Raw genomic sequence first — 13,272 nt, 5'->3', positions numbered from 1 at the left:
CCTTAGAACTACCTAGGCTTACCCATAGCCCTCTATTTTTATAAGCTCCATGTACCTATCCTGGAGTCTCTTCAAAGACCATATCGTTCTTCCTCCACCACAGCTGCTGGCAGCCCATTCCACGCACCCACCACTCTCTGCGTGAAAAAACTTACCCCTGACATCTCCCCTGTACCCACTTCCAAGCACCTTAATACTATGCCCTCTCATGCTAGGCATTTCAGCCCTGGGAAAAAGCCTCTGACTATCCACACATCAATGCCTCTCATTATCTTGTACACATCTATCAGGTCACCTCTCATCTTCCATCGCTCCAAGGAGAAAAGGCTGAGTTCACTCAAACTGTTCTCATAAGGAACACTCCCCAATCCAGGCAACATCCTTGAAAATGTCCTCTGCACCCTTTCTATGGTTTCCACATCCTTCCTGTAGTGAGGCGACCAAAACTGAGAACAGTATTGCAAGTGGGGTCTGACCAGAGTCCTATATAGCTGCAACATTACCTCTCGGCTCTTAAACTCAATCCCACGATTAATGAAGGCCAATGCACCGTATGCCTTCTTAACCACAGAGTCAACCTGTGTAGCTGCTTTAAGCATCCTATGGACTCGGACCCCAAGATCCCTCTGATCTTCCACACTGCCAAGAGTCTCACCATTGATGCTATATTCTGCCATCATATTTGACCTACTAAATGAACCACCTCACACTTATTTGGGTTGAACTCCATCTGCCACTTCTCAGCCCTGTTTTGTATCCTACCAATGTCCCGCTGTAACCTCTGACAGCCCTCCACACTATCCACAACACCCCCAAACTTTGTGTCATCAGCAAATTTACTAACCCATCATTCCACTTCCTCATCCAGGTCATTTATAAAAATCAGGAAGAGTAGGGGTCGCAGAACAGATCCCTAAGGCACAACACTGGTGACCGACCTCCATGAAGAATATGACCCATCTACAACCACTCTTTGCCTTCTGTGGGCAAGCCAGTTCTGGATCCACAAAGCAATGTCTCCTTGGATCCTATGCCTCCTTACTTTCGCAATAAGCCTTGCATGGGGTACCTTATCAAATGCCTTGCTGAAATCCATATACACTACATCTACTGCTCTACCTTCATCAATGTGTTTAGTCACATCCTCAAAAAATTCAATCAGGCTCATAAGGCACAACCTTCCTTTGACAAAGCCATGCTGACTATTCCTAATCATATTATGCCTCTCCAAATATTCATAAATTCTAGTCATAGTCATAGTCATAGTCATACTTTATTGATCCCGGGGGAAATTGGTTTTCATTACAGTTGCACCATAAATAATAAGTAGTAATAAAACCATAACTAGTTAAATAGTGATATGTAAATTATGCCAGGAAATTATGAAATAAGTCCAGGACCAGCCTATTGGCTCAGGGTGTCTGACCCTCCAAGGGAGGAGTTGTAAAGTTTGATAGCCACAGGCAGGAATGACTTCCTATGATGCTCTGTGTTGCATCTCAGTGGAATGAGTCTCTGGCTGAATGTACTCCTGTGCCCTCCCAGTACATTATGTAGTGGATGGGAGACATTGTCCAAGATGGCGTGCAACTTGACACCACCGTGAGAGAGTCAAGTTCCATCCCCACAACATCACTGGCCTTACGAATGAGTTTGTTGATTCTGTTGATGTCTGCTACCCTCAGCCTGCTGTCCCAGCACACAACAGCAAACATGATAGCACTGGCCACCACAGACTCGTAGAACACCCTCAGCATCGTCCGGCAGATGTTAAAGGACCTCAGTCTCCTCAGGAAATGGAGACGGCTCTGACCCTTCTTGTAGACAGCCTCAGTGTTCTTTGACCAGTCCAGTTTATTGTCAATTTGTATCCCCAGGTATTTGTAATCCTCCACCATGTCCACACTGACTCCCCTGGATGGAAACAGGGGTCACCGGTACCTTAGCTCTCCTCAGGTCTACCACCAGCTCCTTAGTCTTTTTCACATTAAGCTGCAGATAATTCTGCACCATGTGACAAAGTTTCCTACCGTAGCCCTGTACTCAGCCTCATCTCCCTTGCTAATGCATCCAACTATGGCAGAGTCATCAGAACACTTCTGAAGATGACAAGACTCTGTGCAGTAGTTGAAGTCCGAGGTGTAAATGGTGAAGAAAAAGGGAGACAAGACAGACCCCTGTGGAGCCCCAGTGCTGCTGATCACTCTGTCGGATACACAGTGTTGCAAGCACACGTACCGTGGTCTGCCAGTCAGGTAATCAAGAATCCATGACACCAGGAAAGCATCCACCTGCATCGCTGTCAGCTTCTCCCCCAGCAGAGCAGGGCGGATGGTATTGAACACACTGGAGAAGTCAAAAAACATGACCCTCACAGTGCTTCTGTGATCCTGCTTCTCAGGATCCTCCCTGAAGTAAGACTCACTGGTCTATAATTTCCTGGGCTATCTCTACTCCCTTTCTTGAATAAGGGAACAACATCCGCAACCCTCCAATCCTCCGGAACCTCTCCCGTCCTCATTGATGATGCAAAGATCATTGCCAGAGGCTCAGCAATCTCCTCCCTTGCTAACCACAGTAGCTTGGGATTCATCCCGTTCGGTTCCGCTGACTTATCCAACTTGATGCTTTCCAAAAGCTCCAGCACATCCTCTTCCTTAATATCTGCATGCTCAAGCAAGTCTGCTGCAAGTCATTCCTACAATCTCTAAAATCCTTTTCCATAGTGAATACTGAAGCAAAGTATTCATTAAGTACGTCTGCTATCTCCTCCGGTTCCATACACACTTCTCCTCTGTAACACTTGGTTGGTCCTATTCTCTCACATCTTATCCTCTTGCTCTTCAGATATTGCAGAATGCCTTGGGGTTTTCCTTAATCCTGTCCGCCAAGGCCTTCTCATGGCCCCTTCTGGCTCTCCTAATTTCATTCTTAAGCTCCTTTCTGCTTGCCTTATAATCTTCTGGATCTCTATCATTACCTAGTTTTTTGAACCTTTCGTAAGCTCTTTTGCTTCTTGACTAGATTTACAACAGCCTTTGTGCGCCACAGTTTCTGTACCCTATCATCCTTTCCCTGTCTCATTGGAACGTACCTATGCAGAACCCCACATAAGTATTCCCTGAGCATTTGCCACATTTCTTTTGTACATTTCCCTGAGAACATCTGTTTCCAATTTATGCTTCCAAGTTCCTACCTGATAGCCTCATATTTCCCATTATTTCAATTAAATGTTTCCCTAACTTGCCTGTTCCAATCCCTCTCCAATGCCATGGTAAAGGAGATAGAATTGTGATCACTATCTCCAAAATGCTCTCCCAATGAGAGACCTGACACCTGACCACAATCATTTCCCAATACCTGATCAAGTACAGCCTCTCCTCTTGTAGGTTTATCTACATATTGCGTCAAAAAACCTTCCTGAACACACCTAGCAAACTCCACCCCATCTAAACCCCTCAGTCTAGGGAGATACCAATCAATATATGGGAAATTAAAATCTCTCACCACAACAACCCTGTTGTTATTACACCTTTGCAGAATCTGTTTCCCTATCTGCTCCTCGATGTCCCTGTTACTATTGGGTGGTCTATAAAAAACACTCAGTAGAGTTATTAACACCTTCCTATTCCTAACTTCCACCCACAGGGACTCCGTAGACAACACCTCCATGACCTCTCCCTTTTCTGCAGCCATGACACTATCTCTGATCAACAGTGCCACGCCCCCACCTCTTTTGCCTCCCTCCCTGTCCTTTCTTTAATATCTAAAGCATGGCACTTGAAGTAGTCATTCCTGCCCCTGCACTATCCAAGTCTCTGTAATGGCCACAACATCATAGTCCCAAGTACTGATCCATGCTCTAAGCTCATCCGCTTTGTTCATAATACTCCTCACATTAAAATAGACACATCTCAAACCATCAGACTGAGCACATCCCTTCTCTATTGCCTGCCTATCCTCCCTTTCGCACTGTCTCCAAGCTTTCTCTAGTTGTGAGCCAACCTGCCTTTCCTCCGTCACTTCAGTTCGGTTCCCACCCCCCAACAATCCTAGTTTAAACTTTCCCCAATAGCCTTAGCAAACCTCCCTGCCAGGATATTGGTCCCCCTGGGATTCAAGTGCAACCTGTCCTTTTTGTACAGGTCACAACTGCCCCAAAAGAGGTACCAATGATCCAGAAATCTGAATACCTGCCCCCTGCTCCGATCCCTCAGCCACGCATTTATCCTCCACCTCATTATATTCCTATAATCACTGTCACATGGCACTGGCAGTAATCCCGAGATTACTACCTTTGAGGTCCTGCTTCTCAACTTCCTAACTCCCTGTAGTCTGTTTTCAGGACCTCCTCCCTTTTCCTGCCTATGTCGTTGGTACCAATATGTACCGCGACCTCTGGTTGTTTTCCTTCCTACTTCAAGATATCATGGACGCGATCGGAAACACCTCAGACCCTGGCACCTGAGAGGCAAACTACCATCTGCGTTTCTTTCCTGCATCCACAGAATTGACTGTCTGACCCCCCAAACTATAGAGTCCCCTATCACTGCTGCTGTCCTCTTCCTTTCCCCACCCTTTTAAGCCACAGGGCCAGACTCTGTGCTAGAGGTGCAACCACTGTTGCTTCCCCCAGGTAGGCCATCCACGCCCCCCCCCCCAAACAGTACTCAAACAGGGGTACTTATTGTTAAGGGGCAGCCACTGGGGTACTCTCTAGCCTCTGACTGCTGCCCTTCCCTCTCCTGACTGTTACCCACTTCCCTGTCTCCCCAGGCCCTGGAATGACGACCTGCGCATAGCTCCTCTTTATCACCTCCTCACTCTGCCTGACCAGACGAAGGTCATCAAGCTGCATCTCCAGTTCCCTAACGTGGTCCCTAAGGAGCTGCAGCTCGACACACCTGGTGCAGATGTGGTCGTCCAGGAGGCTGGGAGTCTCCAGGACCTCCCACATCTGACACCGAGCACAGAAAACCAGCCTCACACACATACTTTCTGTCTGTATTCTACACTGATAACCTGCCTCGCCTTGACCCTTTATCGCTGAAGCCCCGTCCAGCCAAAGCCTTCCTACTCTGTCTCCCTCTACTCTGACGCCCGCTGTATAAATCCGTCTTCTTTTTAAACTCTTCTCGCTGTTCTCACTGGCCGATCTCCATGCGCTTGTGCAGTTATGCCCCTGTACTTCCCCGGGCTGACTGGCTGTCTATGGAATAAATGACTCAGTACTATGTATCAATTTGATGGTAAACTCGTTGGGTTATGTGTTCACTAATCATGTGCTAGCTCATATCCTGACTCAGCCAATGCCAACTCCTAGGTCATGGATTTCAAACAAGTCATGCATTCCAAGCTCGGTAAAATCCACAAGGTCTTGTAAATCTTTCACTCCCATGGAACAAAGCACAAAGGACAAAGTACAGCGCAGGAATAACCCCTTCACCCCATGATGTAGTGCCAAGCTAATTAAATTAATAATCAAATGCCCTTCTATCCACACAATGCGCATATCTTTCCATTTCCTCCATGTTCATGTAAGAGCCTCTTGAACACCACTAACATATTTTTCTCCATCACCACCTCTGTTCATTCCGGGCACCCATCACTCTACCCTGGAGTCGGTGCTGCCACCCCCAGTGGGGCTCTACTGGGGGCAACTGTGGATTGATGGTGTGAGTTTTTGGGTCTCTCTTATTGTGTGGTTGCGATACCACTTGTGCTTGCTATCTTGTGCGTGCTTTGTGCTGTGTATGACTGTGGGTACTGTGTTTTGCATCTTGACCCCAGAGTAAAGCTGTTTTGTTCAGCTGTATTTGTGAGGATCCCTGTATGGTTGAACGACAATTAAACTTGAATTGAATTGAATTGAGCATCCATTCCTGTCCCTCCATCAACCACGTCTTCATTGTGACCGCAACACCAGTGAGCATCCATTCCTGTCCCTCCATCAACCACGTCTTCATTGTGACCGCAACACCATAGTTCAATGTACTGATCCATGATCTATGTTTATCACTCTTACCCATAATACTCCTAGCAGTAAATTAAACACATTTCAACCCATCTAGCCCATTGTGTTATTACCTTGCTCCTGTCCGTTCTTACTTGACATGATATCTAACTTTCTCTCAGTCTCTCCACTTTCTGACCTGGTGCCTTGGTTCACACCTCCTGCCAAAGTAGTTTAAACCCTCCCAAGTAGCACTAGCAAACCTCCCAGACAGGATATTGGCTTCCCTCCAGTTAAAGTGCAGCCCATCCCTGGCCTACTCCTAGCCCAGAGGAAGTTGCAAAGATTCAATAGCCAGAAACTCTGCCACCCACACACCCTCTCCTCAGCCACATGTTCATCTGTTTCATCTTTCTATTCCTGAGCTAACTAGCGTATGGCACTGGGAGTAATCCAGGGATAATTATCACAGCTCTAACTGACATCACAGCTGCCCCCCTGCATCTGTTGCTCTCGTTACTGGAGATTCAAGGTCAATGGACCCTGCCACTTTGGAGTGGTCCACCCCTTCATTAACCTCATTCCACTCCACTTGTCTTTACTTGGAATCCATCTTTATGAATCGTATATCTTACCAGGAGTGGGAGGGGGTCCCAGGTATTGCTGTATGCTTATGTGTGCTAGTTGGAGGTCAAGTGGGCCAGAGGATTAGGGCTGCGGGGGAGGGGTTGTCTTTAATTGTGCGTTTGTGGGAAAGCAGTGGGACAGGAGGTGCTTGGATGCTCAGTGTTGGTCAGGGTGAATGGGTGTGCTCTGCACTGCGGGATGTAGTTAGGATTCGGGGTACAGTCAGGCAATGGAGGTGAGGGCATGTTGGAGAGAGGGGGCTGAAAGAGAGAGTTTGGTGGGGAGAGGGGTTTGCACAGGAGAAGAGTTTGGTGGAGGGACGGGGCTGGCAGAGGAGGGGGGCTACTGAAAGAAGAGAGGGAGCTGGCAGAGAGGGTTTTTGCCTGGCCTGCTTGGGGAGCAAGTGCCCTGGAGCACCATATTACCAAACATCTACCTGCGGGATGGAGTGGGCTGTGATGTGATTTGGTCTGTATTAGATGATCTGTAGTGAGGGATGTAAAGGGGTGCATGTGAGTTCAAAGCGGACATACCTCCCCTGCCTTGTGTAGTTTTTCTGGGGTCTATCTTGTACCTGGGTATGTGGGAGCGTTCCCAGTCTGGGTTATATTAACAAGGAACATATGGCCCTATTCTTAATGCTCGAATTTTACAGATGCAATCAGTAGTTTTTAGACCTAGTTATTAGGCTTAGTTGGGAAGAGGTTTGTAATGTTTCAATCCATTTCCTCTCTGCTCTTTTTCTTTGAAGGTTTGATCAGTTCACATTCGTTTCCAGGCCAACGATCTCCAAAGTTTGGATCCCATGCTGCTGGAAATATTCTGGTCTTCTCTTGTAGTGTTACTAAGGTGACCTGTGAGCCTGAGTCTAAAGCTGTCATCTGTCTCCCCTATTTAAAGTAATTATGGCATTGTTTGCACTGAATTGTGTACACTAAGCTCTGATATTCACAAGTTATCCTCTGCTTTAACTGGGCCCACATACCAGTACCAATGTTGTGTATGGTTTTTGACACTCTTAAGCATTCACATGCCCTACTCTTTCTTCCACCACCACCACCACCACCCCCAACAGTTTGGGGCTATTTTTAATTTGGTACTGCCTAGTATGCCTCTCAAGTTTTTCACTCTTAAAAGCTGACACTATAATGTACTGACTCAGTGAGTCTACCTCAGTAAATTGCTCAAAGCAGGTTTTGATTTCTGCACGGATACTGACTGCCATCCCACTGTATCCCGTTATCAACTGTAACCTAGGTGCTGCCCTGGTCTGTGGTATGGGATTTGTGAGGCCTTTCAAGAAGTCTGATTTGATGGGCCTGAACTTCCATCTGTTGTAGCCTCTCCGTCTAAGTGCATTGAAGAGGATTGTAATGGCCTGTTTGCAGTCCTCCTCCCTGAGTGTCTATAGTTTTGAAAAACACTTTAGCTTCTGACTCCCATTTTCTGGTGCTAATTTCAATACAATTTTCTCCCTTCTTGTTGTGGCCTTAACTTCTATGGCGAGGTGATGAGGATTCAGAATTTAGAGTCTATCTCAGAGTGCGTCCACACCCCCCAGATGTAATCCAGGTACTTGTAGAGAGCCACATAGGTTTCCTGGGGCACTTAGGGAACGCTGTCTCTTCCCACTTTGCCATGTATGTGTTAGCATAGGCTGGGGCAAATTCCTTTCTCATCGTCATGCCTCTGACTTATAGGTAAAATTAATCATTGAATTCAAAGTCATTCTTAGATAGTCTGAGCTTGCAAATAGGAGCAGTAACAGTAAGGAAAACCTCACCTGCACCTACTTACTCAGCCCCTCTCTCTGCAGCCTCCTGAACCAAAACCTCAGCACTCATTCTGAACCACGGCACTTAAAGCTCAAACAGGGCCACTCCCAAAAATGGTCAATCCAAAATGGTCTCCACTACAGCCTGCTTCCTTTTCATTCCTACAGAAAAAAAAACAACCTGCTTCCTTTTTATACGTACAGAAAATAAAACTGAACGAGCAAGCTCTCGACTGAAAAATAACCTGCAGAGAAGCTGCCGCCTCCTCTGGCTGCTGCAGCTAGACAAACATAACATCCTTCAGCACAACATGATGGAGACTGGGAGCTGCCAGCATGGGTGAAGCTATTGAAGAAACCTGTTCCAAGTCATGAATGTGTTTGATGTGCATGTAGGCAGATTTCTCTTGATGGCTGCTCCCACTGAGCTCGATATCCTCCACATGCAATATGAACCGTCCCTTGTACTCCCATGATACCAAAAATTCAACCGAGCATTGTGAGAGCTGGTGAGGAAATGGTTAAGTTTATAGTAAGTAGTTAATCCAAGAGACTGAAATTGTTGTCTCTTTGACACCACAGTCTGGATTCAATACTTGGTATAAAAGTAGTTAAATAAGACCAGCCTATAAAAGCACGGTGCACTTAAGGAAAGAGCAGTGGTTGCCTGTGCAGAACTCATTCTACCAAATTGCAATATTCCACTGGGAGTTTTCCTTTCAGCTGCAACATGTTATCAAGCATCTCCTTAATCCCCTGTCACTATTAATAGATGCACATGACGCTCAGGGGATCTCCTCAGCTAGTACCAGCAGCTCCGCCAACACCTAATAGCCAGAACAGTATCAACGGTGGCATTTCATTACTGCCCTTTCATATCATCTTACTTCCTGACATTCCTTTGTCTCTTACAAACACAGGAACAGGACTGGGCCATTCAGACCATCAACCCTGTGTTTAAACACATCGGTGGTCGATGTGTACCTTAACACCATTATCATATCTTGATTACATCTCCCTTAAACCCATTGGTTGGCAGTTTCACTTTTCACCCTTTCCATTAACTCCCGGCTTTAGCATTTTTTTTCCCGTGAGGTTGAGAGGGATAATAAAATCAGCCATGATGGAATGGTGGAGCAGAATTTGTTCCCTATTGTTCATTGCCAACTTTTATCATGTGCTTGGAAATTAGAGAGTGAGAAGATACCAAATGTGAACAGTATCATGCAACAAAAGACAATGTCTTTTGGACTCAGAAGTGTCGGGGAGTGTCATGATAATGATCTGAGAAAGCTACAAACCATAATCCAGGAACAGAAGTGGCTTATTTTCATTGTAGATAGGTTAACAATAAGCATAGATGGTGCCTACATAAATGTAGAAAGCAGAGAAGTTTAAAACATTAAGGGAGGCCATTCTGCCCTTCATATCCAAGCTAGCCAAAAATAAACATTGGGTTAACTTGGCCTACTGACTTGAATCCACGACCCTACAGGTTCTGGCAATTCGAGTTCTTCACATGAGGTGAGGATTTCTCCTTCCAACAGTTTTTCAGGCAGACACCTACCACTTATTGAATTAAATCATTGTTTTTTTTTCAAACCTCCTCCAATCTTTTTTACCAATTAACTGACATCTATGCAAACTAGTTAACAACCACACTCCTAAGGGAAATAGATCCTTCCTGACCAAGTCCTGACGAAGGGTCTCGGCCTGAAACGTCGACTGTGCTTCTTCCTATGGATGCTGCCTGGCCTCCTGCGTTCCACCAGCATTTTGTGTGTGTTGCTCCTTCCTGTTTAACCTATCTAAGCCTTTCACAACTTTCCATACAAAGAAATTTCCCCAGAATCCTTTCTTCCAAGTGGGTGTCCAGGTCTGACAATCACGTCTGTAACCTCCCCAGTGCCAGCCACCCTTCCTGGTTAAAAGGCACTGTCAAGGTGAGACAGGTACATCTGTTTTTATTTTAGTGTTAGAGCTACAAAGACTCACCTGTTCAAAAGCTCTAGTGTTTCACAGTAGGCCATGCTCCACGTGGCCTCCTACTGATCCTGATTATACACTGGTCTACAAGGGCATCACAAGCAATGCCAAACTTCTTTTGGTGAATCTTTCAGCAATTCGCACCAAATAAGACCATTTGATATACGCCATGCAGGGAATTGATAGCACAGCGCTGAGCAGGGTAGAAACATAACTGCTTTCTTTATTGCCATTTCCATAATACTGGGCATGTCCAGTACCGTCGTAATTTTATGTTTTGTACTGTATTACTGTCGCAAGAAAAACAAATTTCATGACATCTGTGAGTGATAATAAACCTGATTCTGATGTGGGTCTCTGTTATGGACTGAGAGTGGGAAGGGGGCAGGGACAGGGGAGGGAGTGGGATGCATCGGAGAGACATTCTGTAATGATCAAAGAAACATTTGTTTGGAATCAAATGACCTTGCCTGGTGTCTCAGGGCTGAGTGTGTCATTACCAGCACCATCCTCTGCCCCTGGTGCTCCTCCTCTGCCAATCCCAGAGCGCTCCACTCCTGTCATTCCCAACATCCTTTGATCCCGCCAGATTTACAAACTCACTCTCTGCTCCACTTTAACAAATACAGTACTGTGCAAAAGTCTTAGGCACCCTAGCTACATATATATGCCTAGGACTTTTAACAGTACTGTATGTGCAGTACCCTTAAAGAGATGCTTGCAAAATGAAATATAATAATATAATACAACATTAACATAACAATACAGCAACACAAGAGGAGGCACTGCTGCCCTCTTTGATGCAGAGGAGGACCAAGGACCAATGTCCACCAATAACATTTCATGGATCTGCTAAACTGGATCAACAAGGATGTTACTCCATCTTGCAGCTGGCTGTACTCCATGTGACCCCCCACATTTACCAAACGTTATAGTTCCCTTAGCTATAATATGCAATGCTAAATTCCTTTCCGTGAATTGGGTCTCTACTCAATGAAGAATCAGTCTACCACATGCACGTGAAGAAGTGGTGCCACTGGACTACCAGGAAGTGACATCACAAGATGTAAAAACACAAAAAAACTAATTGAACATAATGTGATCAATCACTCTGGGAAACCACTGTGACTAAAGCCACAAATCCTGCAGTTATGAGGGTACAATCAATGAATACTCTTAATTGGAAGCTTTTGAAGGACCTCCCCAGAAAAAAAATGTCAGCAATGACAGAGGAGATGTCACCTGGCCATCTTTTATCAGCTTCCTTCAGTGGTTCAGCTAAACACAACCTGCACTTTGACACCCAGCTCTTCGCAACTCAAAACTGAACTGCCCTGGAACCGTCAGCTCCTGAGAGCTACCTGTCAGGCAGGAAGCTGGAATCCACTGTGGCGGCTGTGGAGATACGGCAGGCGCCAGCTGCCAGTTCATCTGGAAACACTGGGAACTGGCTGGGTATTAATCCTTAGGGACAATGCAAACAACAGGAATTCTGCAGATGCTGGAAATTCAAGCAACACACATCAAAGTTGCTGGTGAATGCAGCAGGCCAGGCAGCATCTCTAGGAAGAGGTACAGTCGACGTTTCAGGTCGAGACCCTTCGTCAGGACTAACTGAAGGAAGAGTTAGTAAGAGATTTGAAAGTTGGAGGGGGAGGGGGAGATCCAAAATGATAGGAGAAGACAGGAGGGGGAGGGATAGAGCCAAGAGCTGGACAAGTGATTCACAAAAGGGATACGAGAGGATCATGGGACAGGAGGTCCGGGAAGAAAGACAAGGGGGGGGGGACCCAGAGGATGGGCAAGGGGTATATTCAGAGGGACAGAGGGAGAAAAAGGAGAGTGAGAGAAAGAATGTGTGTATAAAAATAAGTAACAGATGGGGTACGAGGGGGAGGTGGGGCCTTAGCGGAAGTTAGAGAAGTCGATGTTCATGCCATCAGGTTGGAGGCTACCCAGACGGAATATAAGGTGTTGTTCCTCCAACCTGAGTGTGGCTTCATCTTTACAGTAGAGGAGGCTGTGGATAGACATGTCAGAATGGGAATGGGAAAAGAAGCTGTACGCTTCTTTTTGGATTCCAGACCTAATCAGTTCCCCTCTACCACCACTCTGCTCCGTCTAGCGGAATTAGTCCTTACTCTTAATAATTTCTCCTTTGGCTCCTCCCACTTCCTCCAAATTAAAGGTGTAGCTATGGGCACCCGTATGGGTCCTAGCTATGCCTGCCTTTTTGTTGGGTTTGTGGAACAATCTATGTTCCGTACCTATTCTGGTATCTGTCCCCCACTTTTCCTTCGCTACATCGACGACTGCATTGGCGCTGCTTCCTGCACGCATGCTGAGCTCGTTGACTTTATTAACTTTGCCTCCAACTTTCACCCTGCCCTCAAGTTTACCTGGTCCATTTCCGACACCTCCCTCCCCTTTCTAGATCTTTCTGTCTCCATCTCTGGAGACAGCTTATCTACTGATGTCTACTATAAGCCTACTGACTCTCACAGCTACCTGGACTATTCCTCTTCTCACCCTGTCTCTTGCAAAAACGCCATCCCCTTCTCGCAATTCCTCCGTCTCTGCCGCATCTGCTCTCAGGATGAGGCTTTTCATTCTAGGACGAGGGAGATGTCCTCCTTTTTTAAAGAAAGAGGCTTCCCTTCTTCCACTATCAACTCTGCTCTTAAACGCATCTCCCCCATTTCACGTACATCAGCTCTCACTCCATCCTCCCGCCACTCCACTAGGAATAGGGTTCCCCTGGTCCTCACTTACCACCCCACCAGCCTCCGGGTCCAACATATTATTCTCCGTAACTTCCGCCACCTCCAACGGGATCCCACCACTAAGCACATCTTTCCCTCCCCCCCCCGCTTTCCGCAGGGATCGCTCCTTACGCGACTCCCTTGTCCATTCGTCCCCCCCCCCATCACTC

At 46.4% G+C, this 13,272-nt stretch overlaps 1 protein-coding gene across 3 annotated transcripts in view; it reads right to left on the bottom strand.

Moving 5' to 3' along the window:
• slc8a3 (solute carrier family 8 member 3) overlaps positions 1-13,272 on the bottom strand; it is a 518,329-nt gene that overhangs the window by 197,570 nt on the left and 307,487 nt on the right. The gene's annotated exons all lie outside the window — the stretch shown is intronic.

Source organism: Mobula hypostoma, chromosome 1, assembly GCF_963921235.1.
Source record: "Mobula hypostoma chromosome 1, sMobHyp1.1, whole genome shotgun sequence".
NCBI classification, from domain to species: Eukaryota; Metazoa; Chordata; class Chondrichthyes; order Myliobatiformes; family Myliobatidae; genus Mobula; species Mobula hypostoma.
The sequence above is the reverse complement of the archived record's forward strand: the minus strand, read 5'-3'. Positions and strand labels throughout refer to the sequence as shown.